General features: G+C 37.4%; 1 protein-coding gene across 13 annotated transcripts in view; it reads left to right on the top strand.

Annotated features, from left to right (window-relative positions):
- tns1b (tensin 1b) overlaps window positions 1-15,591 on the top strand; it is a 320,941-nt gene that overhangs the window by 156,571 nt on the left and 148,779 nt on the right. Inside the window, exon 1 of one of the 13 annotated variants that reach the window (XM_048194596.1) lies at window positions 3,023-3,710. The exons of 11 other annotated variants lie outside the window; for them this stretch is intronic. The gene's annotated coding sequence lies outside the window, so the exon portion shown is untranslated. Of the gene's footprint in view, window positions 1-3,022; window positions 3,711-15,591 lie in introns of those variants that run through there. One more of the 13 variants, XM_048194595.1, reaches the window with a different exon arrangement.

The following is a 15,591-nucleotide window of genomic DNA, read 5'->3' as shown; positions in this document are numbered from 1 at the left end:
CCAGTTTACTAGCTGTTTCTGAGTGAAAATTGTTCAACCAGATTTCTTTCATTGTAGTTAAAGTTGACATGTTTATACATTTCTACAGGTGCAAGCAAAAGTTTATAAACCCTTTAGAATTAAGTGGATTTTTACATTGATTACTCATAAAATGTGGTCTGATTATCATCTAATACCCTGTTTACACCCGGTATTAAGGTGTGTTTTGTTCAGTCGGATCAGAAGAAGACAAGAGAGACACGTTCCCGTTTACACCTGGTGTTTTCGATCACTTCTGTCCTGATTACATCGAGGGGAGGGTCTGTGTTCAGGCTTTTTCAGATCTTTCGATATAATGGACGAAATAAGCTCGAAATAAGCAATTTACATATGAATGTGAAATGAGACGGAAAAAACATATGGAGAGCTGCTTTCGTTTCGGCTCTGATAGCTGCAAGACCATGCATTTCTTATTAGAAGTCAGGAATGGTGAGAGAACATTGTGCTTGGTACATTTTTCAAAACCAAACTTGGGTCTTCAGTCGACAAAGTTTAAATCCCATTTGGCTAGCGCGCTTCTCGTAATGTTTCCACATTTGGTCAGTAGGCAGAGAGTTGTGGCTGTTTGAACGTTTTTCCATTTTTGACTACCTCTGGAAGTGGTCGAAAGTGGACAAGCTCAAAACTATTTAGACCCCCTTTACACCTGTATTTAGCGTCATCCACTTGTGATCCTATCTATGAAAACAATTCTTAATAACAGGTGTAAACGCAGCCTAAGTCACAATTATAGACATACAATCTGACTAAACTGAGACATAGAGTACTGGAAAAAGTTATTGCCCCCTTGAAATTAGAAACATGTAAGTCATTTTTCTTGCAACTGTAGCTAAGTGAATGCTTACACCAGTGTAATGGCAGATGCATTTGATGAAAACGATCACCACCTTGGGTACTGAAGTTACCATCACAGTAGCACTAAAACGAACGTAAAGTATGTACAACAGGATGTGTTGGCCAAGCATATGTTTCTGCATTTGCACAGATAATGTTTTTGACTTGTGCATTGGATTGTGGGTTAAGAACTGTACTGGAAGGGAACAGCATGAGTAATGCTCAGGCCAGCTCCCGGGGAGTCAGTGAGAGAAAATGAACTAACTCTGACCACCATAAATCACCTCTTTCTTGAACAGCTAAGCGCTCTCTTTCTTTCCCACTTTTGTAAAAACCATTGAAGATCATAGCACATTGTTAGTCCTGGCGTGACGCTCTGAAAACACAGCGTTGTCTTTTACGACGCTTCACCTCATTTCCTCAGCTCGATGTTTCTTGGTTTGAGCTGAAGGACTGACCGGCTGCTAGCAAGAGACTTATAACCTTACCATGTTTATTTTTTTAGCCACTTGAGGAGTGTAATTTCGCTCCTGAATTGGTCAGACGGGCTGGAGTTGTGATAGGAGCCAATGGCTTCCTGGATTTGGCTGCTCGGGAGCATGTTTTTCCACCTCAAACGACTTCTAGTTCTCACTGTGCTGACCCAACTGAGCGTTTAAAGATGTAAAGGTCTCAAATGAGGACAAATAGAGGAACTAAGTGTGGACAGAACAATGATGGGTTCTCTTCCAAGATCTGCGTTCTCTGCTAGCCAAGAAGAACATTGGGTGATTCAGAGCTGGGTTTGGTCGTGGGGAGCTGGTCCGGGGTGGTTTTCCCTTTGAACAGGAAAAGCGGCGCTCCACCCCGTCCGCTGAAAGCTAGTGTGAAGCCCATATGGTTCCTGATTGAGCTGCACATGTGCTGGGGTGGATTCTTCTCGTTCAGATAGCAGGTGCATTGCCAGATTGCTGATTCGTGTCCTTGATATGTTTACACAAAGTGTAAACATAGCTATCCAGCTATCCAGCTATCCATTGTTCTGTGGCTTTCAGCTGGGGCATCCATTATTACAAAGCCAGTGATTTGATTTTTCAGCACAATTAATTTCCTGAAAACAGAACAGTTAGGATGTTGCTTACCAGGCTAAAAGAAGCCTTCCAAGTATCTGTGATATTATATTTTGGTCCATCCATCCTTTTGATACAAGTCTTTAGAATTTTGTGTCTTTTTTTTTAGTTAGGATTTGAGGTTAGTTAAATTCTTCTCCAGAGTTTTCTGCAACTTCTGAACTTTATACTTTATTAAGATTAATCTTAAGAAATTTAAGATAAAATCTCTCATTGATTTATGTTCAGAATGCACTCCATTGTCAGCTATGGCATGATTGTAATATTTGTTTAAGGAATTGCGATTGTTATTCTTTCTTTTCTTTATTTAAGTGATTTATGACTGGTCTACTTAACCATATTGTCATCTTTATATTTATACTGCAAAGACTGTGTTTTGCTACGTGTTGATTGCAAGCATTGATATTATTTAAGGACATGCCTATTTAGGTTTGGCTAAATGTGCAATTTAGGAGTTTGTGTCTAAACTTACTGATGTCACCAGGGAATTTGAGTTGAATAGACCATACTCCACAGGAAGTTGACCTAGAATTTGAATTTAAATGAGAGGAAGAGGAATTTACTGAATTGCAATTTGAAGAAATTTAACACATGAAATGCATTCTGAGAATAGGATATTTTTAAACTAAATAAAATTGTAGTTAAATTTTATACAAGTAAACAAATTTAGCTGTAAGACAATCTGTTCAAACCTCATTTTATTTTAAAGTTTTCTCAAATCGTTAAGACAATATTCAGATTGTTTGCCTTTCTAGTTAAAATTTACAGTCATGTATATTCATTTTAATTCAAATTTAAAATCTGTCAAATTTAGTTCTGTCTTGACAACTCTGAGTGTTTGGCATGGTAATGGATATGTGATAAGTTTGGTCTCGGCGGAATAGATGCCAATAAATATGCCGATACGCTGCTGTGAACAAGCAAGCATTTATGAATTACCTGTAGCAGATCTATACAGGTGGAGCTGGGGAAGGTGGAGGGTTTCCGAAAACACTCTGCTACAGCAAATGCTGACCAAGTATTTGAAGGTTGAGCAGTGAGCTCACTGGCTTGATACAGCAGGAACCAATCAGCTGTGCCCTATAGAGAATTACATGATTGCAAGCAGATTGAGTTAAAAGCCTTTCAGCCTGTGCCATTTAGAGTTTCATGACATAACTTTGTATTTCAAATTCACAAATTTAAAATGCATTCTCAGTTCAATTCTGAATGGTGCACAACCCTGGATGTCATCTGGCAGAGTAGTGCGTGAAGTGAGGAGGAGGGTCATATTTTGCATAACCAGCAGCATAACGTTTGGTCCAGTTTGCCATTTATTCTGGCCAAACACCGTTTACTTAGAGAGGAAACATCTGCCTAATTGTCTGATTGAACAGAAAGCCCAAAAAAGACAAAGAATAATAATTATATTTATATATTTATGTACACATTATATTTATAATATTTGTGTATGTGCTTATGAAGTTTCAAGTCTGAGTGAGGTGTGGTTGACAGGAAGTGTGTGTGTGTTCTGGGCTTCTGAGCAGCAGGATCTCCTGTACACACACTCACCTCCCCATTAGATTTTACGGCACAGTTGAAGCGGTTGTTTAGTACCAAAATACGCTGTCATGCATTTGGAAGTGAAGGAATAGGACTTTCATCTTCAGTTAACGTCGTTCAACAGACTCTGCGGAACCAGGTAGGGGTGCAACGGTGCGCAACAGTGATTTACCTGCACTCTCTAAGGTTTGCAATTCTTATTTCTCACATTACGATTTGTAATGATGATTGATGATGCTTCCTATGGAGTTCATTGTTGGTACAATATTTGTTTTCTGTATGGCAAATTATTTAGCGATTGACACATTTCTATTCCACCCTGTCCTACTCTGTTTAGTTGGTGACCCATTTTTACTGTGGCTTTGTTAATTCTGAACACATGCTGAGTATTTTCTAGCTGTGCTTTTATCTAGCTACTATACAAGCCTGTGGCCATGCAGTAAGCTGTGGAGTTTCATGCCTCATTTGAATACGGTCCTGCAGCAAGCTTTACTTTAGAAGTGGTTTGCCGTTCCTTACCCCTATTCAGCTTATGCAGCTACAGCACAGGTCATTGCTTCATATGGAGTTGCAAGCAGCTTTCTTCTAGCCTCACCCTGGCAGCACCTTTCAGCATCATTTCATATCCAATGGTCTGTCTCCCATTCCGGGGACTTTCTTCAGAGAGACTAGTTTGTCATTAAGGATGATTTATGTCTGGTATGTAATAGAGAAGTTTTGGGTGAACATGGGTGGGTGAAGTGGTTGTATAGCCCTGTGGGGTGCTGGCTAGACTCTGGGTTTGGCATGGAGATGAGCTTGGCAGGGCATAGAAACCATTATAACTATGAAGTACATGACCCCCACTTTTAGAAATTGCTAAACTGAACCCCTCCACTTTTTGGAAGATGGTCATTATGTTTTAAAAGGTTTATTTTTCTTGAGTGCAGTCCAAAGGAAAACTACACTTACGTTTTATGAAAAATGTGAGTGGTGTTTGCCGGTACAAAACTCGCTGCTGCAATGCTAGCATGTACTGGGTGGTTTCTAGGGTGTACCTATGCCGTTTCTAAGGTGTTCTACATTTATATGTGTTTGCTAGGGTATTGTAGATGGTCTGCTCCCAGACGTAGAGGGCAAAGCGAGAGGGTTTTGGCCATTAGCTTCTTGACTCCGCTGTTTCCCTCTTGTCCACCCTGAGTTCCTCTACTCTGGCTCAGCTCCCAGTCTTTGATTCTTGTCTGTATTTCTCAGGTTTTGCACGTCCTCAGTCTTCTCCTGCTGAAAACAATGCCTTCAAATGGGCTTTTTGCTTTTAGGGTGTGCCCATCGAGAATAATTGAGCTGTTAACATCCCAGGTCTCTTCTGATGTTCAGATCCTGTATAACAACAAGCCATTGTAACTCTAATTATGGAAGGTAAACAGTTTCAGAGCCTAACAGATTGTGTAGTCAATGACAGATTAAAGCATTTGATGTTCAATACTGTTGAACCGTGAGACGTCTCATGACGGAAGTGAACTCCCTCTGCTTTTTGGGACGGGAATATGATTTCCTGAGATTTATAGAGTAAATGGATTGAGATAGAAGCTGAGAGGTGGTGATAGTGGTAATTCTGCAGAAGAGAGAGCATAATGATTCAAAGCATATGAACCCTCATCTGCTCAGTTGACTGATGTGATTATATGTTCAATCAAATTATAAGACACAATCACACACAGATCCTGATTTCACCAAATGCAACATGCAACAACATTCCAAGCAACCAATCAGATTTGAGGGACAAGTTTACAGTTTATGTCAAGTTTAGGCTTTCAACCAGGGTTAGGTACTGCTATATCTGTTCGATTTGTTAAAAGAACCAACTTCGGTACCAATTCGGTATTGAAATGTAAAAAAATTGACGCTTTGAGCGGATTCATAAACACCTCTGATTGGCCATTGTGTTCACAAGCTCATCAGATATGTCTGTGATTGGCTTCAATGTTCAACTCACGTTTGAAAGCACACGGAAGTGTTTGAATTCGAAAGTGTTTTGAAAGCAGAAACGTTTGAAAGCAGGTGGGCCGGTCCGCTGATAGACGTCTGCTTTGTAACGTTCCCGTGTGTATCAGTGTAAGGGCTTGGTGAAGAGCTTCATTGATGACTGTGACGAGCAGGGCGGGCGAGAGCTGTGAGGGAACGGTGCGAGGCCGGTGACACAAGTGATAATGAGCATCACCTGCGAGGCGCGCCGGCCTTGAGTCTCTCATGGAGGAGCTCCGGAGGCATAAAAGGAGGAGCGACGGCACCGAGCTCTTCGTCCCACCCGTCACTATGCTCCAGCACCACCGCCTCGGGCAGCCTCTCGCGGTTTTCACACTCCCGCGCTGCCCGAACTCTGCAGCACCGCGATCCCCCTCAGCAGCGAGGGCTCTCCGACAGCATGTCCCTCCTTCCTCCTGGGTTTTGGCACCAATGTAACACAGTTCGGATGTACAGGAAGAAGGAGGCGGGAACCGGCGAACGTTAAAACAATAATCTTTAATAAAATAAACAAAGAACAAAACGAAAGTAATGCCGGCAGACCCTCGCAGACGTCTGCCGGCCACACAACCATAATAAAACATAAAATAAAGTCCAGGCCTGGTCCTCTCTCGTCCTTCACTATCGTCACTCCTCCTTTTATGCCTCCGGAGCTCCTCCGTGAGAGACTCGAGGCCGGCGAGCCTCACAGGTGATGCTCATTATCACTCGCGTCGCCGGCCTCACGCCGTTCCCTCACGGCTCTCTCACGCCCTGCTCGTCACAATGACTATTTACAACATGTTTTTGAAGCTTTGATTATTGTAGCCACTCACAGACATATCTGTTGAGTGCGTGGACACAATGGCCAATCAGAGGTGTTTACCAATCCGCTCAACAACGCTCAAAGCTGGTACCGACTTGGTACTGAGGTCGGTACTTTTGACAACTCTAATATTTGTGTTATTCACCTATCATTTCCCTCTGATTTTAGGGATAAGTTATGGTTAGGGTTAGGTTTAGGGGTGAATAGGGTCAGGACTAAATTTTCGGACAGGAATGTTGTTCCAGTATCAACAAAATATGATGATCCAGGAATTCGTCTAACTCTGCAAAATCAGGACGTGCCAAGTCACACACAGTATTGAAGAAAGAACTTTGTTTTCAAAAATCAAGCCTGTTATTCTAAATAAGATTGGGCAATCCTTTAATATTTAAAATATTTGTGATGATTTTGCTTGCATTGTTACATTAAGAAACACATTGAATATCACAGTGATTTTAATACACTTTTTATTTGGCCATTTAAGACCGTGTCAAGTTTTGCAATCAAAAATGATGTTAGTTTAGTCCAGTTCATTTGATTCTTTTTTTGTAAATCTGTCCATTTTAATGAATCGATTCAAAACTGATTCAATTTGCATCATTATTCAGAAGTGTTGTCAATTTTGTAATGTATTAAAATATTACTAAATGTTACAGTGCTCTGCAAATTTAAAACTGAATTATTATGTATTTCTTAGCGTACAGTCAGCACATACAGCAAGTCATGATTGCTTGGTAGTTCTCTACAGTCACGCAGCTGACCTTTTGTTCCAGATGTTTTAAGGCTGTGCTTGGACATTCATCTCATTTCTGAGTTCATGAGGAGTTAGTCTCTCTCACACAGCGGGATCATTTACCTCAGGAGACACGTTTTGTGATGTGAACACATGTACCCGACTTACTGAGAAGAAACACCAGAGCTTGCATCATAGTATCAGATTTTAAGTTATGAGCGCACGTCCAGATGGGATATGGAGGAATTTCTGCATTTCTGTGGAGTGGATTGTTAAACGGAGCAGAAATTGATAGATAAAAGCATTAAAAATCAGCCAGAATATTTAATCTTAGCTTTAAGAGAATGTGATGTATGAACATAAGACTTTGTGTAGGGATTATGACGGTACACATGCTTTGACCCCAGCGACCCCATGTCACAGGACACGATGAATGAGATGTCTTGATGGTGAAAGTAAATCTGTACGGATTACTTGGGGTTGTAACTCTGTTATTTGAGTAAAATGAGATTCAGGTTCTGAATTTTGAACAGAAATCATTTGCAGGAACCATTTATGAACTTCAGGTTTTTGTTTATCACTATTGCTTTGTTTCTCCATGACTCAATTTGGCTTAATTTTATAGTTTTTGCACGTCCTGTACATGAACGCTAGTTTTTCCAAAATGGTTTTATTCCTTCTAGTCTAGATATCCATGAAGAAATAATATGAGATGTAAGATGTTTATCATACCGCAGTTCAAATCACTAAAATTGGTCTCATATGTTTTCATGATCTCAATATGATTTAGTTTGAGTTGTATCAGCCTGACACTTTTGAATTGAATTGAAAATTGACTGTTCCACAAGATTTCTTTAATAATAGAAAGACTTTTCTTCTTTTTTTCATTTGTTGATACCTTTAACACACACTCGATGAAGCAAACTATAGCTCTAAAGACAAACGCTCGTCAATTGAGAGAACATGCAAAAAGTAGTTAAGCACACTTGAAGGTGTTACACAGTTCTGAACATCACTTGCACTCTAGAGTGTCGTTTGTTCCGGTGTTTCGCATGGATTGTGTCTACAATCTGGACCCTCCAACAGAGGCTGAAAAGCAACTCAGTCTCACTGGAAATACAGTTGAGCTCAAAAGTTTACATACCCCTTGCAGAATCTGAGAAAATGTGAATAACTTTAACAAGATAAGAGGGATCATACAAATTTATTTTTTATTTTGAACTGTCCTAAGTAAGATATTTTGCTTAGCAGATGTTTACATATAGTGCACAAGACAAAAAAATAGCTGAGGTTTTTTTTTTTTTTTTTTTTTGTGATGGTTGTTCATGAGTCTCTTGTTTGTTCTGAGCAGTTAAACTGAGCTCTGTTCTTCAGAAAAATCCTCCAGGTCCCAAAAATTCTTTGGTTTTCCAGCATCTTTGCATATTTGAACCCTTTCCAGCAGTGACTGAATGATTTTGAGATCCATCTTTTCACATTGAGGAGAATTGAGGGACTCAAACACAACTATTAAAAAAGGTTCAAACATTCACTTATGCTCCAGAAGGAAACACGATGCATTAAAACTTTTTGAATTTGAATATCGAGGTAAATTTTACTTAATTTGTCTTCCAGGAAATAAGAAAATATCTTCTTTTGCTTCCGAAGGGCAGTACTAAATGAAAAAAATCTGATATTTAAACAAAATAAGAAAAATTTGGACTTCTTCATCCTGTTCAAAACTTTTCACCCCCCGATTATTAATGCATGGTGTTTCCTTCTGGAGCATCAGTGAATGTTTGAACCTTTTTTAATAGTTGTGTTTGAGTCCCTCAGTTGTCCTCAGTGTGAAAAGATGGATCTCAAAATCCTACAGTCACTGCTGGAAAGGGTTCAAATATGCAAAAAAAAAAAAAAAAATGCTTAAAAACTGAAGAATCTGCAGGACCTGGAGGATTTTTCTGAAGAACAGAGCTCAGTTTAACTGCTCAGAACAAACAAGGGACTCATGAACAACCATCACAAAATATAAAAACAGTCATAGATCATCTAGGAAACCACACACAGTATTAAGAATCCAGTGTATGTAAACTTTTAAACAGGGTCATTTTTATAAATTCAGCAATTTTTTTTTTTTTTTTTGTCTTGTGGATTATATGTAAACATCTGTTATGTAAAATATCTTAGTCAGGACTAAATAAAAAAATAACATGCATTTTGTATGAACTCTCTTATTTTGTTAAAATTATTCACATTTTCAAAGATTCTGCTGGGGGTATGTAAACTTTTGAGCTCAACTGTATGTGACTGCCAACATTTTTGCAAACTCCAATAATACATACAATTCACTGGCTTTTCCAGCTGAAATTAACACTATAGAGGCAATAAAACACCAACAAATTATTCCTTTTCACACAAATTATGATTACAGGGGCAGATTATTGATTAGTAAAGACTTATTTTCGCGTTTCCTTGTACGATACTGTGATATCACCTCAAAACACCTTTAACCATTGAGCATGATTTGTAAATGTATATATTTTAAGTAATGCTTGCATCACATAATCAGCTCCATATTTATGGCTTTTCTTGCACTTGCAAGACGGAGCACTTGGGTACGTGACGGGACGGTTCAACAAAAGAGCTTAAATCCATGTAAAAACAAGGCAAAATTGCATGGTTGCTTCAGCAAATACGTTTTCTTTCTTCAACACTATTGGTTGGGTTTAGTGTAGGTTGTACGTAATTTTCAAAAGTGATAGAGCGTTAAACTTTTAGCACCACTCACTGGACATTTAATTTCAACACTGCTGCAGTATGTACATGAACCAATGTAATGAAATGTTGGCACAGCCATGTTTACATGTTTCAGAGTAAAATGAACGCACTATTTAGCGCCTCTCACTGGACATTTCACTTTAAAACTGCTGTGGAACATGCAACAAGCAGCTTGATATTATTTTTGCAAAAAATGTCGCCACAGGAACGTATTTGTCATGAGCCTTAGTTGCCGAAAAGCTTTTGTCTAGCTGGGCATTCCCTGTCAGATGATTACTCATCATTCATGATTTATGTGTTTCTCTTCCTACTCAAATCTCAGTGCTGCAGGCATAGATACAGTTTGGAAAACAAACAGCAACACCCAAATTGGTTGAGATGGAGTAATCAAGACAGGGTGGAAAATATGTAAACAGCAGGCCAAGTGAGTAACGGCATGAGCCATTAGTCCCTGGAGAAAGAGCAGAAGAGGAGAAGAGAATACACATGCTGAAAACAGAGAGAGACACAAATGATATGTTTTTATTAGAAACAGACTCTATCATGACATTGGCACAGTCATGAGGGATATTAGTATGTATTTAGAGTTGCTATGTTGGGTGGAGCTCACTCAGACAACATACTGTACTGTTATTGTTTTATATATATATATATATATATATATATATATATATATATATATATATATATATATATATTATTATTTTTTTTCTTTTTTTTTTTTTTTTTTTTTCTTAAAGGTGCCCTAGAATTAAAAATTGAATTTACCTTGGCATAGTTGAATAACAAGAGTTCAGTACATGGAAATGACATACATTGAGTCTCAAACACCATTGTTTCCTCCTTCTTGTGTAAATTTGATTTGTTTAAAAGACCTCCGAAGAACAGGCGAATCTCAATATAACACCAACTGTTACGTAACAGTCGGGATCATTAATATGTACGCCCCCAATATTTGCATATGCCAGCCCATGATCGAGGCATTACACAAGGGCAGCCAGTATTAACGTCTGGATCTGTGCACAGCTGAATCATCAGACTAGGTAAGCAAGCAAGAACAATAGTGAAAAATGGCAGATGGAGCAATAATAACTGACATGATCCATGATATCATGATATTTTTAGTGATATTTGTAACTTGTCTTTCTAAATGTTTCGTTAGCATGATGCTAATGTACTGTTAAATGTGGTTAAAGTTACCATTGTTTATTACTATATTCACGGAGACAAGACTGTCGTTATTTTCATTTTTAAACACTTGCAGTCTGTATAATGCATAAACACAACTTCATTCTTTATAAATCTCTCCAACAGTGTGTAATGTTAGCTTTAGCCACGGAGCACTATCAAACTCATTCAGAATCAAATGTAAACATCCAAATAAATACCATACTTACGCGATTAGACATGCTGCATGACGAACACAGATCCATTTTGAGGGTTATATTAGCTGTGTGAACTTTGTTTATGCACTGTTTAAGGCAAGCGCGAGCTTTGTGGGCGGGGAGCGTGAGCATTTAAAGGGGCCACAGCCTAAATCGGCTCATATTTAATAATGCCCCAGCCTAAATCGGCTCATATTTAATAATGCCCCAAAATAGGCAGTTAAAAAAATGAATAAAAAAAAAAAATCTATGGGGTATTTTTATCTGAAACTTCAAAGACACATTCAGGGAACACCTTAGACTTATATTACATCTTTTGAAAAGACACCTTTAAAAAAACAATCCCTTTCTGACTGTAACTATTAGTTTTCATGCTACATCCACCAAACACTCCAGAGTATGTATATGTTGAGTTATATCTGGAGCAGTATTCATTTTTACACTTTCGCATTTTAGACATAACTTGTTTTTGTTATATTTTGTTGACACATACAAAATATAATTTGTTATATATTTTTGACACATACCTGTTACATTAAGTCAATAATTTGTCATATTCATTAATTCTAGTCAGTTTACTCAGACTAAGTTGGTGTCCTTTTTTTAGTCATTGAAAAAGTGCAAAATTAAACTAATTACATTTATCAATACATTTATAAATTAACATTTATTAAGATTAAAAAGTTTGTACACAAACTTTTATGTTGGCTTGAGAAAGACTAGCCAGAATATCTATCTATCTATCTATCTATCTATCTATCTATCTATCTATCTATCTATCTATCTATCTATCTATCTATCTATCTATCTATCTATCTATCTATCTATCTATCTATCTATCTATCTATCTATCTATCTATCTATCAATCCATCAATCCATCAATCCATCCATCCATCCATCCATCTTAAAAATCAGTGCCTTTTAAACTTTAAATTAAAAGCCATTTGTTAATTACTGTCAAAATCACATGCAGATGAAAAGCCTGCCGTCTGTTTTTGTGAGAGGTCTGGTTGTCAAGTGTGTTACAAGCACTTCAGATCTGTATGTTCTCAGCTCTAGCAGCAGAGCATGTGATGATGAACAATACATCCCAATCTGAAATGAATGCCTTTCAGACACATCACCCACCTTCATATCAATGTTTTCTATGAGGGGGTCACTCAAAATTCTTTGTTTGATCTGAACCTGCTGTATTTGATTATGTATATTTTTCAGCCCGGCTCTTGTTTGTAGACAGAGGGCTTTAAAATGTGAGCGTGTGTGAGAACGAGAGCTCATTGAATCATCAAAAAGTGTTGGAATCCACTGCAGCTGGAAACCATTGAGCCATGTTCACACTGCAGAACATTCAGACCTTCAGGATTATGACATGTCAGATATAAGTTATGTGTCAGAAGCCTTTTAAACTTTTTCTGAAATAACAAGATGCAGCAATCTGGTAGTATTGTGAGAGGATGGAGAATCTTTATTTAGTACCACACAACCAGAACCAGTCATATTTGTGTAGACGATTCCGTTGCAATGTCTCCGTAGAATGATGATAGTGAGCTATGAGATGTTAATGCATTCTGCACAAGCCTTTGTTTTAGGGGTAAAATAGTATTACTGGTGACAATGATGTTATTTGGGTAGTTTAGCCATGTTTTCAACACTCTTCTCTTTGTTTTGCTTGTTCTGGGATCTGCTGAAATAAGATTTTTGACTTTTGCAGGGCCACAGGAACAACATTAAAGATCCTGTCTATTCTCCAACCCTGAACATTCTCTCTTACTTTAATTGTTGATTATTTTCATTGCTTGGCATTCGTTGGCTTGTCTGTGTCTCTAGGAACTCGATACGTGGACATCACTCCGCCAGAGTGTGTGAGTCTGCATGTTTTTGATGAACGAATGTGTGTACATTGTGTTGATTTGAGCGGTGTTGGGTTCCTGCGGTGAGCCTGACTATGAAGGCTTGATATTGCGTGACCTCATTGAATTGGTCTTCATAGATAAAACCGTCTGTTGAGAGTCAAAAAAAACAATTCTATTCCATGTATGGAGTCATTGTACAGTCAGTTGCACAATGCATGTCCACTAACAATGCATTAAAAGAATACATTTATTCACCCTCATGCTGTGAATGTCCAAACTTGTAAGACTTTTTTTCTTCTGTGCAACACAAAGGAAGCTAAATGATGTCCATGTAACATTGAACTTTCATTGTACACTCTAACAAATGTTGCAACAGTTTGCATCAATCTTCAACATTTATTCTCCTTATCCAATCCTATGAAAAGAATGCAAATCCACTGTCCACTTTTTAAAGTTAAGTAATTTTTTTAAGTCAATTAACAGAAATTTCAAGTGAAATTACACAAGTTGATATAATGATCAATGTTATGTCAACAGAACTCATTAAAATAATGTTTGCAACTTAAAAGGTTTAATTAAATCAATAAATTAGAATGTTTTACTTCCAAACATGCAGTTATTTAAAGTGCCCCTATTATGGATTTTTGAAAATGACCTTTCATGTAGTGTGTAACATAGCTCCAAGTGAATGAAAACATCCTGCAGTGTTTTAAATCTGAAAGTTATTGTCTCTCAAAAGTAAGAGTCGACTTCCCAAGCCATTTTATTGTGACGTCACAACAAAACATTAGCATATTGCCCGTCCATAGCGCAGACGTCAGGGAAAATTCATTTTTTCACCAATACCACAGCAGTACAATCTTTTGTTGTGTTCCCGTCATTTTACTGACGACTGCTTCTCAAACCTCAGGAAGTGTAGGATTCAACATAACGCTTTGGTCTTAAAATATGGATCAATGCCCAGTTTATTTGAACCAGCTTGCTCCTCTGAACCGCAAACTGTAAGTATGATTAATAATTAATGTTTATATTTTCTAGCGATCATTCAAAATTTGATTTTTTGTATGTTGTGTAATGCACACACTAGTCTGTATGTCTCCTGCTAACGGGCTAACTCGCGTTTCTGTAGTTCTGATATTCAGATATGGGTCCAATATTGTCTAAAAATATTCTCTCTGTAAACAGTAAACACCCATTGTAATGTCAAACAATGATATAGCCATTTTTATTTGTTTATAGTTATGATAAAAAAAGTCTGTGTACGCATCTGGCCTGAATGTTTATCTTATGTTAGAGGTTTTCAGCTTCGCTTGGCATTCTGATACAGTTCCCACAGGTGCACCTACTTAAAGTATAACAGTGACGCTGCTGTCATGTCTTATAAATAACACTTACCATATAGAAATGTCATACTCCAGTCGTGATTGCGAATCAGTTTCTGGTTGATCGACTACTTCAGATGTTTCATCTTCAGACTCGGGCTCAAACTGATACGGTAAAATCGATGGCATCTTTTCTGTCCATACATTGTATATAATATCTTGCGAATTGATAGCTGTCATTCAGTTATGGCAATGGGCACGTGGTACGTTTATTAGACCAATCACAATCCTTTGTGCCATCTGACCAATCAGAACAGTAAGCTCACGGAAAGGAGGGGTTTAGAGAGACTGATTCTTTGAACTTCTTCTAATGAATCGTTTGAGTCACCAGTGAACTGAATTAAATGTATATTATGAGAAAACAAAAGTGTTTTTTGACCTTGCATGCATGTAAACCTGTTGTAGGAGACTCTCAAAACAATATAGGAAGATTTAAAAAGGCATAATAGGGGCACTTTAAGTTGTGGAAACATGTCCCCTGAATTTTTTATATTTTAAATATAAGGTATGAACAAAACACTAAACTTTACGGAAGAGGATTAGGGCCAAGCAATAATAAAAAAAATAAAACCATCTCGAGATTAAAGTTGTTAAATTTCGAGAAAAAAGTCGAGATAAAATGTTGAGAATAAACTCGTTAAATTACGAGAAAAAAACTTGTTAAATTTCGAGAAAAAAGTCAAGATAAAATGTTGAGAATAAACTCGTTAAATTACGAGAAAAAAACTCGTTAAATTTCGAGAAAAAAGTCGAGATAAAATGTTGAGAATAAACTCGTTAAATTATGAGAAAAAACACGTTAAATTTCGAGAAAAAAGTCGAGATAAAATGTTGAGAATAAACTCGTTAAATTACGAGAAAAAAACTCGTTAAATTTCGAGAAAAAAGTTGAGATAAAATGTTGAGAATAAAGTCATTAAATTACGAGAAAAAAGTCGTTAAATTACGAGAACAAATTCATTAAATTATGAGAAAAATGTTAAATTTCGAGAAAAAAATCGAGATAAAATTTTGAGAATAAACTCATTAAATTATGAGAAAAAAGTCGTTAAATTATGAGAACAAATTAGTTAAATTACGAATTTGTTCTCATAATTTAACGACTTTTTTCTTGTAATTTAATGACTCTCTCATAATTTAATGAGTT

Source organism: Megalobrama amblycephala, linkage group LG6 (genome assembly GCF_018812025.1).
Source record: "Megalobrama amblycephala isolate DHTTF-2021 linkage group LG6, ASM1881202v1, whole genome shotgun sequence".
Classification (NCBI taxonomy): Eukaryota; Metazoa; Chordata; class Actinopteri; order Cypriniformes; family Xenocyprididae; genus Megalobrama; species Megalobrama amblycephala.
Note: the sequence above shows the minus strand (reverse complement) of the source record. Positions and strands in the feature narration are given on the sequence as shown.